General features: G+C 44.5%; 1 protein-coding gene across 21 annotated transcripts in view; it reads right to left on the bottom strand.

Moving 5' to 3' along the window:
* The window catches only part of BIN1 (bridging integrator 1), a 95429-nt gene that overhangs the window by 70780 nt on the left and 8744 nt on the right, over window positions 1-15905 (bottom strand). The window contains exon 1 of one of the 21 annotated variants that reach the window (XM_032113848.1): window positions 4519-4635. The exons of the other annotated variants lie outside the window; for them this stretch is intronic. The gene's annotated coding sequence lies outside the window, so the exon portion shown is untranslated. Of the gene's footprint in view, window positions 1-4518; window positions 4636-15905 lie in introns of those variants that run through there. 21 annotated transcript variants of the gene reach the window in all.

The raw sequence follows: 15905 nt of genomic DNA, 5'->3' as shown, positions 1-15905 counted from the left end.
AGTCAAAGTTTTCAGCTACGATGCTTGTCATGATAATGAAAATGTCTTCATACCAACCCAGATACAGAAGATTAAAGACCACCTGACTTGTTCTGCGAGTCATTTGGTGCTAATCTTGTTATACAGGCTAACAATAAAATCATAATGTCTGTATGGAGCCCGAAGGCCTTGCTGACCTTCTGTGGTTAAAGTACACTTATTCCATTGCTAGCAGCACTCACAAAAGGAGGGCTGGAACTGCATCTAGTTGCTTTTATCTCCTCTTGCCCAAGAGTTTATTTGTAAAGGATTACCAGGAGGCAGCAAGTTCAGATACAACTCAAGCTGTCTCTGGATCACAGCAAGCCTCTTTAACCACATCACTCCGTTTCGACCTAATGCACATTCACTGCTGCCTACCTTTGGTTATGCCACCATAACTGCAACTGCACAGCATTGTGAAGTCCCCTCTGTCATTCAACATGGGCTGCAAGAACACCATCAGGACATCTTTATGTCTAAAGTCACTAAATCTTCTATGCCAAGATTTCTGTATTTCACAAACTTTTTCTAGATTCCCTTTTCAGTACCAGGAGCCAGTGCCTTGAAACCCCACCTAACACACTTCAAGTCACACATACAGAACAGAGAAGCTCCTACTGGTATCTAAGAACATTCACAGCCTCTTACATTACATTTCATATTCAACATGTTAAACTGACAAGCCATAGACACCCTTGCACTACACTGAATGACCAGGAAGGATTCAAGGATTCCACTTAAGAAGCTGGACCAAAGAACCTCCTAACACATCTCTAGTCCTGGACTCACTCTGCAGCAATATGTACACGTATGTCCCAGCCTTGCAGCAAGTTTGCCCTCAGAGGAAGGCGGCCAGACTCCTTTGCTGTTCAGTGCTGGCTGTGCAGTGCTGCTGCAAGACTCAATGGCCTGTAATGCTGTAAGACACAACGACCTGACAGCACACACTGGAACAAGAGCAAACTCAGCACAGTATGCTTTCTAACTCACACTTTATTCTAACTCATACATTACAACTATGTCCAGTAACCAGTCAGGTCGTGTTGTGAGTTTTACTGTCAGTACAGATCACCACCACAGTGACAAAAGCACCAAACTTCAGGTAGATTCACCAGTGTAGGAGCACTTCAGTGCCAGCACTCCATTCATCTCACTCTGCTGCACAAAATTTACTGCGAAAGCCAAATAACAAAAAGGGACCAAGCAAGCTTTTGTACTTCTGTCTCACAGGATACATTTAAATGCTTTGTTACAACAAACAGAGCAAGTTATCTATTCTAAAACTTGCCTCATTTAAACATTAACTGTCTCCAGACAGTCATGTACAACTTTGTGTTAACGATCAGTCTCCCAAACAGCTTTTTGAAAAGCTTGTCACTGGAACAGAGATCTGTTCGAATCTTTACTACAAAGTCAACATCTAAAGCATTTTTATTCCAAATAATTATGTGCAAGAGATTTTGCCCTTCTTCATCCCACACATGAAATACAACAGAGGCCTTCTCATTTGCCCAGTTCCTTGCAGTGGATTTTTTCCATAGGTAACTTAAGAGTAACTTTTGTTTTCACATAGACCCCCTTATCCTAGTGGTTCCCCAGCCTGCTTCTGTTCTTCCTGCTGCTGAAGTCAGGGAAGAGCCAGAACCAGCAAAAGAAGGGAACTAAGATTTCAGGGACTAGAGTGATTGAAGGTTTTGTTCACCTACTCAGAAAATGAAATTCCCCGAGAATGAAACCTGCAGAGGACACTCCAGATCTATGCTCAAGGCGAACAGGAAGGGCAGGAATTCAATACATGAAATAAGGCAGAAAAACCACAACAGATGATCTGGCACTGTAGGAAGCATCAGAGAGCAGCCACAGATGACATGTGAGAGTTGCTGTAGAAGTTATTACTTCTCTGATTATCCATCAAAGCAACTGTCAGTCAGGGGTGAGATGGACAGTGACAGCCAGGCAAACAAAGGCATCACAACCAACCTCCACCATGTATCACCAAAAATCATCCTTCTCAGCAGAGACAAGGGGATCAACGAGGGAGGCACTCGGTGCAAAGCCATCTCACCACTCTGGCAGCCAGATCTGAGAAGGCAATTTTGCTTTGCTCATATTTGAATGGGAGTGTCCAGCTTGCACCAACATACTGTGCTTCTAGTGGTTCAACACAGCATGGGTGGGGGTTGCCAGTTTTACTTTAAAAGTACCCCAAGAACACAAATGACACATGAAAGGTACAATGTCATTCATCCAACTTTTTCAGAATGGGGAGAAAAACCCCACTGAGTTTTTAGACCATCACCACAAACAAATCTGTTTCATCAGCACAGGATTCCAGATGCAGGAGACCAGGTTAGGAAAAAAAATAAGTGTCTGAGCTCACTCTGCAACAGTCATGCTAGATTGTGGGTAGGATGGTGGTTCAACTTTTTTTTCCCAACTGTAAACAGCACAGGGAATTAAACAGACAGCAAGGCCAGAAGATACTGGGTTGAAATTACAGATCTGGCAATAAACACAAAAGAATGTCTCGTGATTTTCAGCATGTGGTCTGCAGACTTCAAGGCCAATGAAGAACAACTATGGAAAGCAAGCTGTATATCTGGCATTTACAGAGAAGGCCAAACCCCTGGAAAAGAAAACTAAGGCCCCATGATATAAGAAAAGGTTTGAAGCCCTGCTCTAGTTCATCTAGAATATGGATGAGACTTTTTTTCATGAGGTACATTCCTCTTCATGGTTTTAAGGGAACCTTGTTCAATACCACTGACACATTCACATACAACTCAACTATGGAAATGGAAAAAAACCTCCTTCCCCTTAGACACAACTCACAGTCTGCCAGGTCTAACCCCCCCAACAGGAGCCATTACCTGGTGTGTCTGACAACAGAACAAGCACCTCATTAAGACTAACACAGCACAATCTACTCCAATTATGAATAAAGACTTAAACCTGGAGTGAATGGAGTACGAAACAAAAGAACCATAGTGATGAGATTTCTTGCTAAACCTTATAAAGCCTTCTCTGTTTTCTGTAATTCCCAGGCAGAAGTAAGGGCAACTAAGTAACATCTCTTTTTTGGTCTTTAAACACAGAGCCATGCCAGGCCGGCCAGTACAGCTGTCCAAAGTTATGTATCCAGTAAGGCTCCTACCTCAGCCACATTCAGCAACACCAGTGTCATGGCTGTGGTCACTGCTGGGAGCGGGAGAGGACACACCTCAGTCCTCGGTGCTGCGGGTGCCAGCGTGTGCCACGTGCTGGCTCACATGAGTGTCCTTCCAGCACAGTCACACCAGCCCCCTGGGCAGCTCCTACACACTAATTTTGGCTCAGCGTGGCTTTAATAAAAATGAGTCATGACAGCAACCAGCAAGTGTTCCATGGCTGCTGCTATCCACACTGGTATCTCAGGAAAGCAAAAATGGCATGTGCACACATCTTTGTGCCTTCATTCCCATGAGGCAAGTGCCATCACCCAAATAATTCTGCTATCACCTGCAAGAACGAGGTAGGCACTGAGGCTGCTGTCAGCAGCTGTTCCATTCCCCCCCATATTGGACAATGTGGCAGATACCTGCTGGGCATGGGACAGTGTGTCAAAGATTAAACATGAGCTTTTGAGTTCTCACTGGAAAAAGAGGTGCTCTGCTGACTCTCTTCCTTATCAGTCATGGGCACAGAATAAAACCTCCCCGTTGGATCCTATCCTGCCACAGGTTTCACTTCCCATGCTTTTAAACAGCTCTGCGTGACCACAGCCAAGCAAGGACAGGAACTGGAGTGCTTCCATGGAGGGGAACAGAAACCTGAGAAGGGAGGAGAACTTCTTTTACCAGGTGGGTGTTCCCTGGCTCATTCCCCATTCCCAACCTGCTCCTCCAACACCTTTCCCCACCAACTACCACACTTTAGTTTCAGAGATGTGCAGCCTGCAGAGTTTCAAAGGTGTTAAATTACCAAACATTATTACTGAACAAAGACAGGGTTTAGGAAAAACAAAACCCCAAAACAAACACACAACTGAGATTAGCTGCATAAAGTATCTTTAAGAGTGAAGGTAGAAGAGAACAGGGAACAACGTTTGTCTGTCCCTGTTGATTCACTGTTACCTGCACCTGGCCACAAAGGGTCACACTCACCCAATATTTAGCTTCCCCTTGTGCAAACCTCGACCTCACTCATCCCTTTTCTCTTCTTCCTCTCCCAGAATAAGACAATAGGAAACACTCTCTGGTCAGTGTGGCGACTCTGAGCCGAGACACACCAGACACACACGCACCCCAGAAGGCTCTGAAATCACACTGGAATCACTGCGTGATGTCCCAGCAAGAGGCAAGTGCTGAGAAGCACGTCCATGCCCCGGGCTGCAGCTCCCAACAAAAGGAGCCTTTGTCCCCTGGTGGCTTTCGCAGGACTGTGCCAGAATCAACACGGATCGATTCCAGCAGCGCTAGGAAACAGGATGGGATAGGAAAGAATATAGGCTGTTCCTACCTTCTGTGCACCTCTGACTTGCACTTGGGGGGGACTGCATATCAAAGGGACCTGGCTTTTAAGAAGAGTATCATCCTAAAAACCTTCAGGTACTTCATAGGAGACATGGAATCCATCTTCTGTAGACAGCTTAAATATACAAAACATTCAAAAGTACTGCCACCGAATCACTTCCAGGCGAGAGACTTGATGGTAGCAGTTTCCAGAGCCAAAGTTCTGCTTTAATTCATCTCCTGCAAGAAACAATAGGAACTTCCTTTGAAGTACATTCTCCAGCACAGATGGATACAGCATCCCCTCCATCCTCAATTCCAGAATGGAACTATCCTGCTCAGGGGATGGAAAGAAAATCTACCTTGGACTGGAGAAATTCCCAAAGCACAGAGGAGTCTTTGCAGAGGCCACAGTTTCATGAATACTTAAAGGCTTTCCCAAGAAGGCCACTGAAAAAGCCTCATTTCCCACTCTCTCTCCTGCCTCTGTATCACTGTCCCTCCTTGTGCTAAACCAAGAATGTGAGGGCTAAATGCTGAAACAGGATTGAGAAACAAACCTCCATTCAAAATAGCAATACAGGTTGGGTTGAAAGCAACCAATGGTTTCTGATGTCCCAGCATGGCTCACAAGGGGTGGAGGATTGATTTTCCAAGCAGCACTGCTGTTCTTATGCCCTATTGTAAATTGTTGGGCCATTGTTTTCAGTCAGTCACACAAGTAAGGGTGAATTTTGGGCTAAAGGACTAGATTCAGTGGCTGGGCTGAATGTCTCCTGTTTCTATCAATCTGGAAAACACCAAGATTTAGACTTGCTAAACTTGTATAAACTTGTGATTCAACTCTAAAAATTTCCCATCCATTCCTACAGTGGGAAAATCACTGCCAAGCCTTTTTCTTTTTCAAGATAAGCTGCTGAGCTCTAGTCCCAGCATTTCAAAATTTTTTGAACTCTTAATTATACAAGGGAGATGCAGATAAGATGCAGCCACAACTTCAGACAAACCCATTCAAATTCAGTGGTTTAGGAACTAGTTTATTGACTGAAAACTTTGGCTTTTCTCACCAAGAGTAATTTCCAAACCTCAGTTTTTACACCCTTTCTATAACACTTGAAGTTCTCACTGAGATTCAAGTGTTAAAAGAAGTGTGAATCTACTGTTCTCAGCCACACAGAGTATGACCAAATATCATGGAGATAAAACTGTAATGGCAAAACTCCAAACCAACTTTACTACTTATCTTCACAGCTCACGTAACTTTTGGGATAGGTTTTACTGTCCACTCAAGACAAACCTTCCAAGAAACTGAGCACTGGGTTTCTGAGACTTCATTACTATCAGATTTTTAAAGACGTATCATCTAAACTATAAAAAATTTTAAAATTATTTTTATATCTAAACTGTTTTTAAAATTACATAGCTTTTTGAGACAGTTTCTCAGCCTGATGAGACCATTCTGCAATTGTGTTATCTCCTGTCAGGATGAACTCTGGAAAGCAGTTAAGAGCTTAAAACAACCGTATATTGCCCAAATCACTAATGAAACTTTTGAATGAAAGGAGAGCCAATGCACTTTGTAATGTTATTTCCTCAGTAACAACCAGAGCCCTATTATTAAATGCAGGCAGGGATCCAAGAGGCAGCTTCGTCTGGATTCTGATTTGATTGCACAGCTGCCACAGGCAAAGGTTAAAGATGATGGGAAGAGAAAGAAAAAAATAGAACAAGGAGGATCTAGAACAACAACTAAATAGATATTACTGTGGAACACCACAGATCCTGAGAAAGAAGCCTTAACTTGGAAGAGTAAGGGTTGACTGTGTTTTGGCTGGTGTATGATTAGAGGACAGAAAGCTCTGAAGAGTTGTTTGACGTGACAGCTTCGGGTTTTCCAAGAGTAGGAAAACACAGTCAAAGCAGGAGCACTCCTGACAACAAAAAGGACCTGGGAGCACAGTGACAGGACCAGGCTCCCAGGGCTTCCCCTGGATCTCTCTGGGGAAAGCCCTTCTCAGTAGCTGAGGAGGGTATCCAGGCCTTAAGCACCCGGCTTTCTGCCAAGCATGGAGATGGCTGGGGATTACCATGTGAGATTGAAAGGAAGATGTGATTGGAAGTAGGAACTTGAACGATGCACAGCTGATGCTATCTAGGCCTTAGGTGCTTTGCTAAGCAGATGAAAGGAAGAAATAAATGCAGAATCAGACCTGATCACCAGTTTCTTGTGAACAGGAGTATCCAGCTGCAGCTATTTTTCCACATGCATTTGTGGGTGAGCGTGCAATGCTTGGACATCTTCCTTTGAAACAAGCACAGAACCTTCTTCTGTATCAAAAGAAACAAGCACATCACACAACAGCACTGGTACTGCCCCAGTGCAAGCACAAAACACTTTCTTTCTCATCTCTGACTTCAGAGCAGGGACATAAATAAACCAAAGACGCTCTCTGAAAGGAGGCAGTCTGTCTCTGCTAATCTTCACCAGCACAGCCAACACAAACCCAGTACATTTCTGCTATGGAGAGCAGGGCAGTCTCACCCACATCACAGCAGCACTGTCAGGAGGAGAGCAGGCTACGTGCAAAGGCTTGGCACACACGTGTGTTCAAAGACTTTTTTTCACCCCAACACAGAACCATTTCCTATTCATTATTTGAAGATGTCAGAATGAGACTTCTAGAGAACAAGTAACTTGGCCATAGCTGTACAAGGAGTATGCAACAGTGATACAAAGCTACCCTGAATTACATGTAGGTCAATAATAAACATTAATGTTTATTACTGAAGGAATGGAGAAGCTGTCACAGTTCCCTTCAAACCCAGGAAAATCTGCCTCTGTCACAGATGCACTGTTCAGTTTTGCACAAACCATGATGCCACCTTCCCTTCCTATCACAGAGGATTAAGTATTCTCACATAGCCTCTGAGGAAGCACGATATAAAAAAATCAGGTGCTTAATTTAATAACTCTGAACATTGTCCCTTACCACTGCTAGGGCCATTGTGTATGGTAGCACTACACTCTTGCAAGGCAAGATTTCTGACAGGTAGGCAAGTCCAGCTGGACAAGGATGTTGATTATGTTCCTGGCTCTCTTTCAGCCTTCCGGGTTTTAAATACTGGGTAATGGTGAGGGCGGGATGAAAAACTGTTTACTTTTGTGACCTTGAGTCAGCATTGCATAGGCTACATCTCAGCCACACAGAGCTTTTTCCTTCCAAGGACATCAAGTAAAAAAAGTGAAAACCAGCCTAAAGAACATTCCCAAGTGGTCATTCTCAAAGTGAAATTTATTGCTTGGACAAGACAGGATTGAAGTATCCAGGATGCACAGATATTGGTCCCAAGATATACTAACACACGTAAATGAACACAGCTACTCCAACTGTCTCTTTTTCTCCTGCATACGCATGTTACTAGCAGGAACTAGTTCGGAAGACAAAAGAAATTAGTTGCATCGGTGCAACATGCCCCAAGGACAAAGCACAAGGACAGGGGAACTGACTCACCTCACATTATCTCCTCCTCTTCTCCTCCCTGCAAGACCCCCCAGAGCAGTCACAGTTGATTGAACAGAGAATATCCTGACTTGCACCTTTTTTTTCTTTACAAAAATGGCAAAATCAATCCAAGCATGACTGACAACTAGAAGGAACACCAGAGAGAATGACAGCAACAAACAGAAAGCAGATCAATGGATTTTAGTAAGGAAGCCTTAGAGCCAGACAGCAAAGGCAGCAGAAAGCACTATACATGAATTTTCATCTCTCAGCCTGTCACCATGAAAACAGATTCTGTTTTCATATATTTTCGTCATGTTTCCAACCACTTGTTAACATCCCTGCTTATCCTGGCCACAGTTTCAGGGTAACACACTAAAAAGCTATCTGGGTTGGTGCATGCACATGGGGTTAGAGTAAAAGGGCTACCATGACTACTGGGGACAGTATCCTGTGAATAAAAATATCATCGGAAGGTTACTATAGTCAGAAAACTAAGGGAGGTGGCAGCAGAGGGAAGAAATTAAAGAAGAGTTTGTTGTCTTGACACAAATCCTCTTTTCCACTTTTTCATCTCCCATCACCCAGAGACTCCTTGCGGGTGAGTGCTTTAAGCATGGCACAACAGTCTGCACATCTTTCAGACCCCAGGTTTCCCCTTTTTGCATCTTCCCCAGTAGCTTCACCACAGAAAAAATCTTAGGGATGGGAGGGAGGAATGGGGGGGGGGGGGGGGGGGAGGACAGGTCAGGAAGGGAACAGGAAGGACTTAGATAAATATGCACAGCCCAGCTCTGATAAGCAACCCTACAGCAACAGACCACAGCAACTGAACAATGCTCTCTGTTTGAACAGCCTTCCCTCCACGTCCAACCTTATTTTTTTTAAAAAAAGATAGGGACATCACTCAAGTCTTTTGGTTTTCCACGTGGGAGGGAGCTGATGTTTACATTACAAAGACACGTCTTAGTGCCACAGATCCACCAATGGCTCAAGGAAGAACAGAGAAGGAAGCTCTGAAGGCAGCAGGTTCCAAACATGACAAATTCACCTCCAAAAACAAGTACTTGTTTCATCTGATGAGGAAAAACAAATGCTTTTCTTTCTGTTCTCCATTCCACGAAACAAGGAATTAGTCATCCCTTAAAAAGGACACCTGGTTCCTCAGCATCAGGAGACTGAAAATGCAGGAATAGTTAATTTTTTTCTGGCCCCTTACACCCTTGCCCCTACTCATTCTGGCTAAAAATATCCATCAAGGCTTTTGATACCCTTCCACATCTACAGCATGTCTGGCTTCAGGCCCACGCCATCCCTGGGCTTGAAGAACGTGCTTGCAGGGTTCCTCTCTCAATGGAGGGGTCAGCTGTCCCTTTCCCTTCCACTGCCCATCACTGCAGGCTGGCAGGCAGACACTACAGGCTCTCAAGGAGGGCTTTATTTCCAAGGCCTGCCACTCCACTGTCCCATCCTCGTTTTCATTCACAGCCCCATTCATGAGGGTGAAACCTTAACTCACCCAGGCAACCAAGCTGTGTTGCTGCTCCTCGCTGTCTGGAGGGCCCAGTATCTGTGTCTGCAGGGCTGTGAGGACGGGCATGGGGAACACTGCACAGGCAGCCTGTGCCAAGGGCAGCAGTGGTGTTAAGAACCTGTTCAAGGGCAGGACTCAGCCCCCACAAACACCTGCTCCAGAAAAACAAGGCAGACCATCACACTCTAGGGATTTCTTCGGCAATCCCTTTCTTTCCTGTCCTTCTAAAGTAGCCGTTTTTTAGATAAGAGCTGGAACTAGTGTCATTTCCCCTAAAGAAAAAAAGCTTCATTTCCTCCTCTGGAAGCCCCAGTCCAGCCCTCACCCTTCTCCTGTTCTTCACTACCCCTAGTGCAGTTGGACCCTGTTTCTCTATTCAGCTTCCTAATACACATTTGTTTCTTTTACACGGTCAGATCTTCTCCTGTGACAAGGAGAACATTTCCATTCCCTTTCTCAAGCAGCCTGTGCAACTCCCAGCACACTGTGCTGCTCTCAGACTTTGAACACCAAAAGGTTTCTGATGGCCAGGTCACTCCTTAACCCCCTTCTGCCACAGGGCTCCTCTGTCCACCACAGAGTGGTGCTGCCTCCCATTTGAGATCCTAGCATCCCACCAGGTAGGACTCTGCTCCTTACACCATGGGAGAGGACTGGAGATAGGAAACAGAGGTTTTAGAGCAAGTCCAGTTTAGCTTCCAAGATCTGGCAGGACAGAAGGATCTTTTATTTTTTTCTTGTTTTATTCCAGAAGACTTTACTGGGTGCCTCAAACATCACCACAACTCACTAGTGACAGTTTTAATGACCCAGCTTCCCACACAAGCACCTTACTACCTGCCTCCTCAAGTTCTTCAGGGCAGAGTAGTTCCCCAGAGCTGCTTTTTTGGTTGACTTTTTCACAAGCAGACTGCACTGTTCTGCTAACAGGTCTGCCAGCTCAAATTCACCTCCTGAGCACCTCTCCCTTCCTTCCTTCCTCAAGTATCCATTAACTCCCATTAATCCAGCCTCCTGGATAATCAGAGTAATGCTCTTTAAACACAGAACACAGGGCAAAGCCACTCTCTGTCTGCAAGTTGTGTTAGAGGGCATGGTGACCCTGCAGGTAACGTGATTGGGAATATTATGCTCCAGAGCCTCCAAATAATCCATTTATGGAGAGGGCTCCCCAGAACAGGACATGAGTAGTGCAGAAAAGGCACTTTTGCTGAGTCTCCTGCCATACTCAAGTACACCTGGCTAGACAGCAACTTACTGCAGTCCTAAATCAATGTGTTCCCTCCCCCAACCACCCTGGACGACACCTCACCTAATTTAAGAGTGACTTTGAATGAATCATTTCTGCTTGTGTGAAAGAAAATCATCTAGAGAAAAGCTAGCAGCTCTTCTCCTGGTAAATTGTCCAGGTCATTAGCATCTATACTGTGCAGCAGTTGTCAAAAGTCAGTTCATTGGAGCACTGAAGGAGAAAACACTGGGACTCTTCACCACCACAACAGTCTGCTTTTCTGACTCCCTGGTAGCACTGACCTTGGAGCAAGAACTGAAAAGGAGGTTTTGGCACCCATCGCAGGAGAAACCAAACTGGTGCACCATGAACCAGCAGAAATGGAAAGCTGCTGTTAGCACTTATCAAAAACCTTGAAATTAAGGCGGCAAGGAACTGTAACATCACTTAATTCTCTCTTTTGTCCCGGGAAAAGAGCCATTTAGATTGCATTAATCTGTGCAGCTGTATTCTCATTCCTCATTCCCCCTTCTGTGCAGTAAGGCAGTCAGCACACCACGCACATGAACGGGCTAGAAGAGGGCAGGTTTTTCACCCATTCCTGCCAGTCTGAGGAGATCAGATTCAGCGAATTCAACAGTCAAGGATAAAGACAAAGTTTTTCATTCAAGAGTAACAACTGATTTTTGCTGCCACTTAACATTAAAAACAAACCAAAATTAATTAGTTTAGGACACTAACATTAAGGATGCGGCTTCTTACATAAAAATCCCTCAAGTGACTTTCAGAAACGACTGGGATGTAGCACTAACCTCTGAAACTGCTCTCACAAAGAAAAGCTCACTATAAGTGGGAGACTGGCTCAAGAGCACTGCAACAAAAAGCCAGCCATGGAAATAGGTGAATAGTAGTTGCTTGACCTAAAATGAAATCTGAGTAGAAGCAAAGATCTAGCTTAAAAGTCTGTATTCAACTGTTGCAAGAGAAAATTAATGCACCTTCTATATGTCTACTATCAGCCTTTATAAGGATCGCTTTTCTCTAGATAACAGCCATCCTGGCAGTTTAGGAAAACACAAGAACATATCTCCAGGATGCAAGAGCTATTCTCCTCAAAGCAATCTACAGCATGTTTACAGAATGACACAAACAAATCCCCAGCTCTCCGGATGTTTTGCAAGCACACTCTCTCACCACTTTTGCACGTGGCCAATCAGTTAAGAGGAAAGGTTCTTTTACCTACATAACCACAGGCTCAAACCAAGCATCTCCTCTCCCACAGAGGGCACTTATACATGAGACAAGCCTCGAGATGCTGAACTGGCTGGGGCCCTTGGTTACATCCAGCACTGATCCAAATCCTGATGTTCCGGGACTTTTTTATATGAAGATTTTAGTCCCTTCACTATGTTCAACATTTTAGGTTGTTTCTCCTTCCCTCTTCACCCACAGTTTTTGCAGTTTAGCTCCTATCGTCAGTCAGGTCTAAATTAAGTGATGCTACAGCAGAAGTGGTGCTGTGACAGACAGCATGGAAAAGCAATTTCCCTTCTCACTGGCAGGATGCTTGGTCTCTGTAGTCACACTGGGCTATGATCACACATTAGCAATGCAGTTCAGTGTCTGCCTGCCCCGAGGCCATCCAAGCACCTTCAAAAGCAGGTTCCTTTTAAAGGCTCCTCCTACATTAGTTGATTTCTCTTGTTATGTTACTCCTCTCTCTCTCTCTCATTTCTTGAGGTCATTTTGCATTATGCCTGCCCTGTAGGTACAGCCCAAGCACTGTGTTTGTACTCCAGCATGAATTCAAGGGTTGGTTCTCAGCTATAATCCACATTATATAACAAACTGAAATACTAATTATTTCTTGGTTTTTTTCTCTCTTAAATATATCTATGTTCCCATCCCCTCATCCACCCCCAAATATTTGACTGATGCATCATCCTCCCTCCAGGTCTAACTCACTGTGTTATTACGTGGACTTTTTTTTCCTCCCTTCTGTAAATGCACAAGCTTGCCTTGCTATATAAAAGCTTATTAGGAAAAAAATATTGGTTTTTATTTATTTATCTTTTCCTTTTCTTTACAGTTTTTAGCAGTTAAAAAGAAAGCATAGATATTTCCCTCTTCTACCCTTTACTCTTCATCCCCCCCATTTATCTTTAAGGACATGAAAATGTTCTGCTTTTTCACCACCAAAGCTTCTGAGAATATAAACAAATCCTGGCAAATGTGATTTAAACTTCATTTCCAATTTTTTCCTCATCTATTTAATAGCTTTCAGCCAGGAGTTTCAGAGAGTCAGAATATAAGCCAAAGAGAACGTAAAATTAAGAAGTTGGGTGCTAGCTACAGGTCTAGCTGAGCTGAGACAGAGGCCAGTGCCCCAGCTCAGGCACCATCCCACTGCCCTGCGGTCCCGTGGACTGCTAGTCTTTTCCCTATTCCCATACTTTTTGCTGCCCCTCTAGTCCCCCATCCAGAACTTACCATCAAATGTACCTATGAGAGGAGAGGCTTGAAAGAAAAACAGGTAAAGCAGCACAACCAGAGGGGTGGTAATGGAGCAGCAGAATGCAGAAGAGGAGGAAAAGGTGCAGCTAGAGGTGAAACATCTCAGTGGTAGAGGTGGTTTAAGAGTGATGTGAAACAGCTGCCCCAGCAGGAGTAGCTGGGTCAGTTTAAACCTCAGTCTGTAAAGACAAGACCTTATCTAAGGCAAGTGGATGGAGACACAAAGTGCTCCAGCACCAGCTGCACAGAGCAGAAGACAGGGCAGCAAGATAACCATTCAGAAGTGGTCACTTCTCCCACCAGAACAAACCCAATGCCAAAGCAGGCACCTGCCTCAAGAAGTGCAGGAGATTAAGAATCTTAAGAGCTTAAGCCAGAGTTTTCAGACTTCAAATGCTTTAATCTTGACACCTTAAGCAGGTGGCCCAATTCCTGAGGTGCTGAAAACACATCTTCACCAGGAGACACACAGGCTCTATTAGGGTCAGCCTCAGTCTGTCAGGCCTAGGGTGCACAGACTGCACACAGGTACCCCTCTACCATCACTCTGCCACATAACTGCACCAGAGACAGACCACTGACCTCTCAGCTCTCAGGTGTGCCGGTGACACCAGGCCATCTTAGCCATATACAGTTGTATGCCTAATTCATAACTTTCTGGGCAATTTTTTTCTACTTGGTTTGCTCTTATTCAAAGCAGGCAGCTAAAAACGCTGCATTCCCGAGTTCATGCTATTCAACAAAGATGAAACTGGAGAGAATATGTATCTATCAATACCCTGAAAGTAAAAGAGGAGGAAATTTCAGTCTTGAGAAAGCAGGTAAATTTCCACTCTCCCTTCTGTCTGCCCCAGCCTTAAGCAGACACCAAACAGAGACCAAAAAATGTGGCACAACTGTGGAGCTAGATAGTCACTACATCATACCCCTGTACCTAATAAAGCCAAATGGCATCACTTAATTCAGCTGGCATCAATGTGACATTCCAGGCAACGGGACTTCAACAACATCAATGTCTATTACTTGGGCAGGCATTTAACACAGCTTAATTAAACCCTATCTATAGCCAATGGTAACACTAGCAAGAGGAATATTTAATATAAATAGTGTTGTCTGCAGAAATCCCCCTTCTCAATTCCTCTGCCTCCTCCTCTGCAACACTCATTTTAAGTGCTGATACTTTTGCAAGAAGTATTTTTATTTTTACACAGGCCCTGATGTGAAATGAAGCAACCAAATCAGGAAAAAACATAAAAGGCATTTGAGGCCATGCCTGAGCTGGAGAAAGAGATAAAGGAGCAGGTGCATGATAGGAGAAGAGGGGCAGAGCTCTTATAAGGCAAAACAATGCTAGAGAGGGACTCCAGAAGGGACAGGCTGGATGCAGAGTGCTGAAGAGGCCAGTAAAGCTCCTACACAGGTTCACAAACACCTTGCTGAACAAGGATGAGAGATTCTCAAATGCAGGACAGATTTGGAACTCATGGCATGCACGACGGGGCAAAGGAAAGACACGGGCATTTGGATCAGCCATTGGAGTTCCCTGAGCTGGAAGGCAATAGCTGCAAGGGATCAGACATGGGGGATTTAGGAACAGCGCCCTCCAGGGCCATGGTGAGTTACAGAATGTGGTTTGTCCCATCAAAGTGTGAACAAATGGATCAACAGATGATCAGCTCTTGATTCTTCCCAAGCAGTTTTTGAACAGCTCTTCTCCTTTCCACCCAAGAGGACTGCGCTTTTGCTTCAGCAGAGCTGAAGGGTAAGGAACAGCAAATTAGAGAACCAGGCTGGAAGGGGAAGTCCTCTGGCTGTGAACGAGTGTTAAGTTCATCAGCTTCTTTGCCAGAGCACTTGTTAAGAATCTGGGCCACACTGGTTTTGGAGAGGAAAATCACCACAAAGTGCTCCCCAAAGAGCCTCCTCAAAAATTAAGGCCTCAGCTGGAGACTTGGGACTCCCAGGTCAGAAGACAGTCCAGCTAAAACACCCCAGCTCTAAGTCACCTTCATCCAGCATGACAAAGCAGCTCTTTTAACCTACTATATCCACAGCCTCATGGTGAGGGCATCCAGCCCTTATCACACACACTTCCTCCCTGAATTATTTATGGCCACCAAGGGTCATGAAATAAGGAGAGCAAAAGCCTCCAGCTTGGCAAAAAGTTCTAGTCTGGCAACTGACTCTGATATCCATTCACAGAGAAGTCCCAGACCATGAGCAATTGGGTGCAGCACACCGTTCCAGAGCTCCGTGATTGATGGATCACGTCACCCCTCCGACCTTCTGACTCCCACTACAGTCAGGTCTCCAAACCCTCCCCTCCCAGCACTGCACATAAACTGTTCTTCATCTTCAAAGAAAGACAATCTCTTTTTCCACTTTCTTCAGCTATTTTCATAAAAATATTACTGTGCAAAAACAGCCCTGCACCTTTGCCTACAAAGCAATCCGTATCAAACTTCTGCAAAAATGTTTGAAAACCCTTTTAAGTCTTTTGGAATACGCTTTTACTGAAACAAATCAGAATTACCTTTATTAACTGAGATTGTCCAATATTTATATTGGAATTGTTTCAGAATAGGGAATGGCCTTTTTTGACAATACATAAT

Source organism: Corvus moneduloides, chromosome 7 (genome assembly GCF_009650955.1).
Source record: "Corvus moneduloides isolate bCorMon1 chromosome 7, bCorMon1.pri, whole genome shotgun sequence".
In the NCBI taxonomy this organism is placed as follows: Eukaryota; Metazoa; Chordata; class Aves; order Passeriformes; family Corvidae; genus Corvus; species Corvus moneduloides.
The sequence above is the reverse complement of the archived record's forward strand: the minus strand, read 5'-3'. Positions and strand labels throughout refer to the sequence as shown.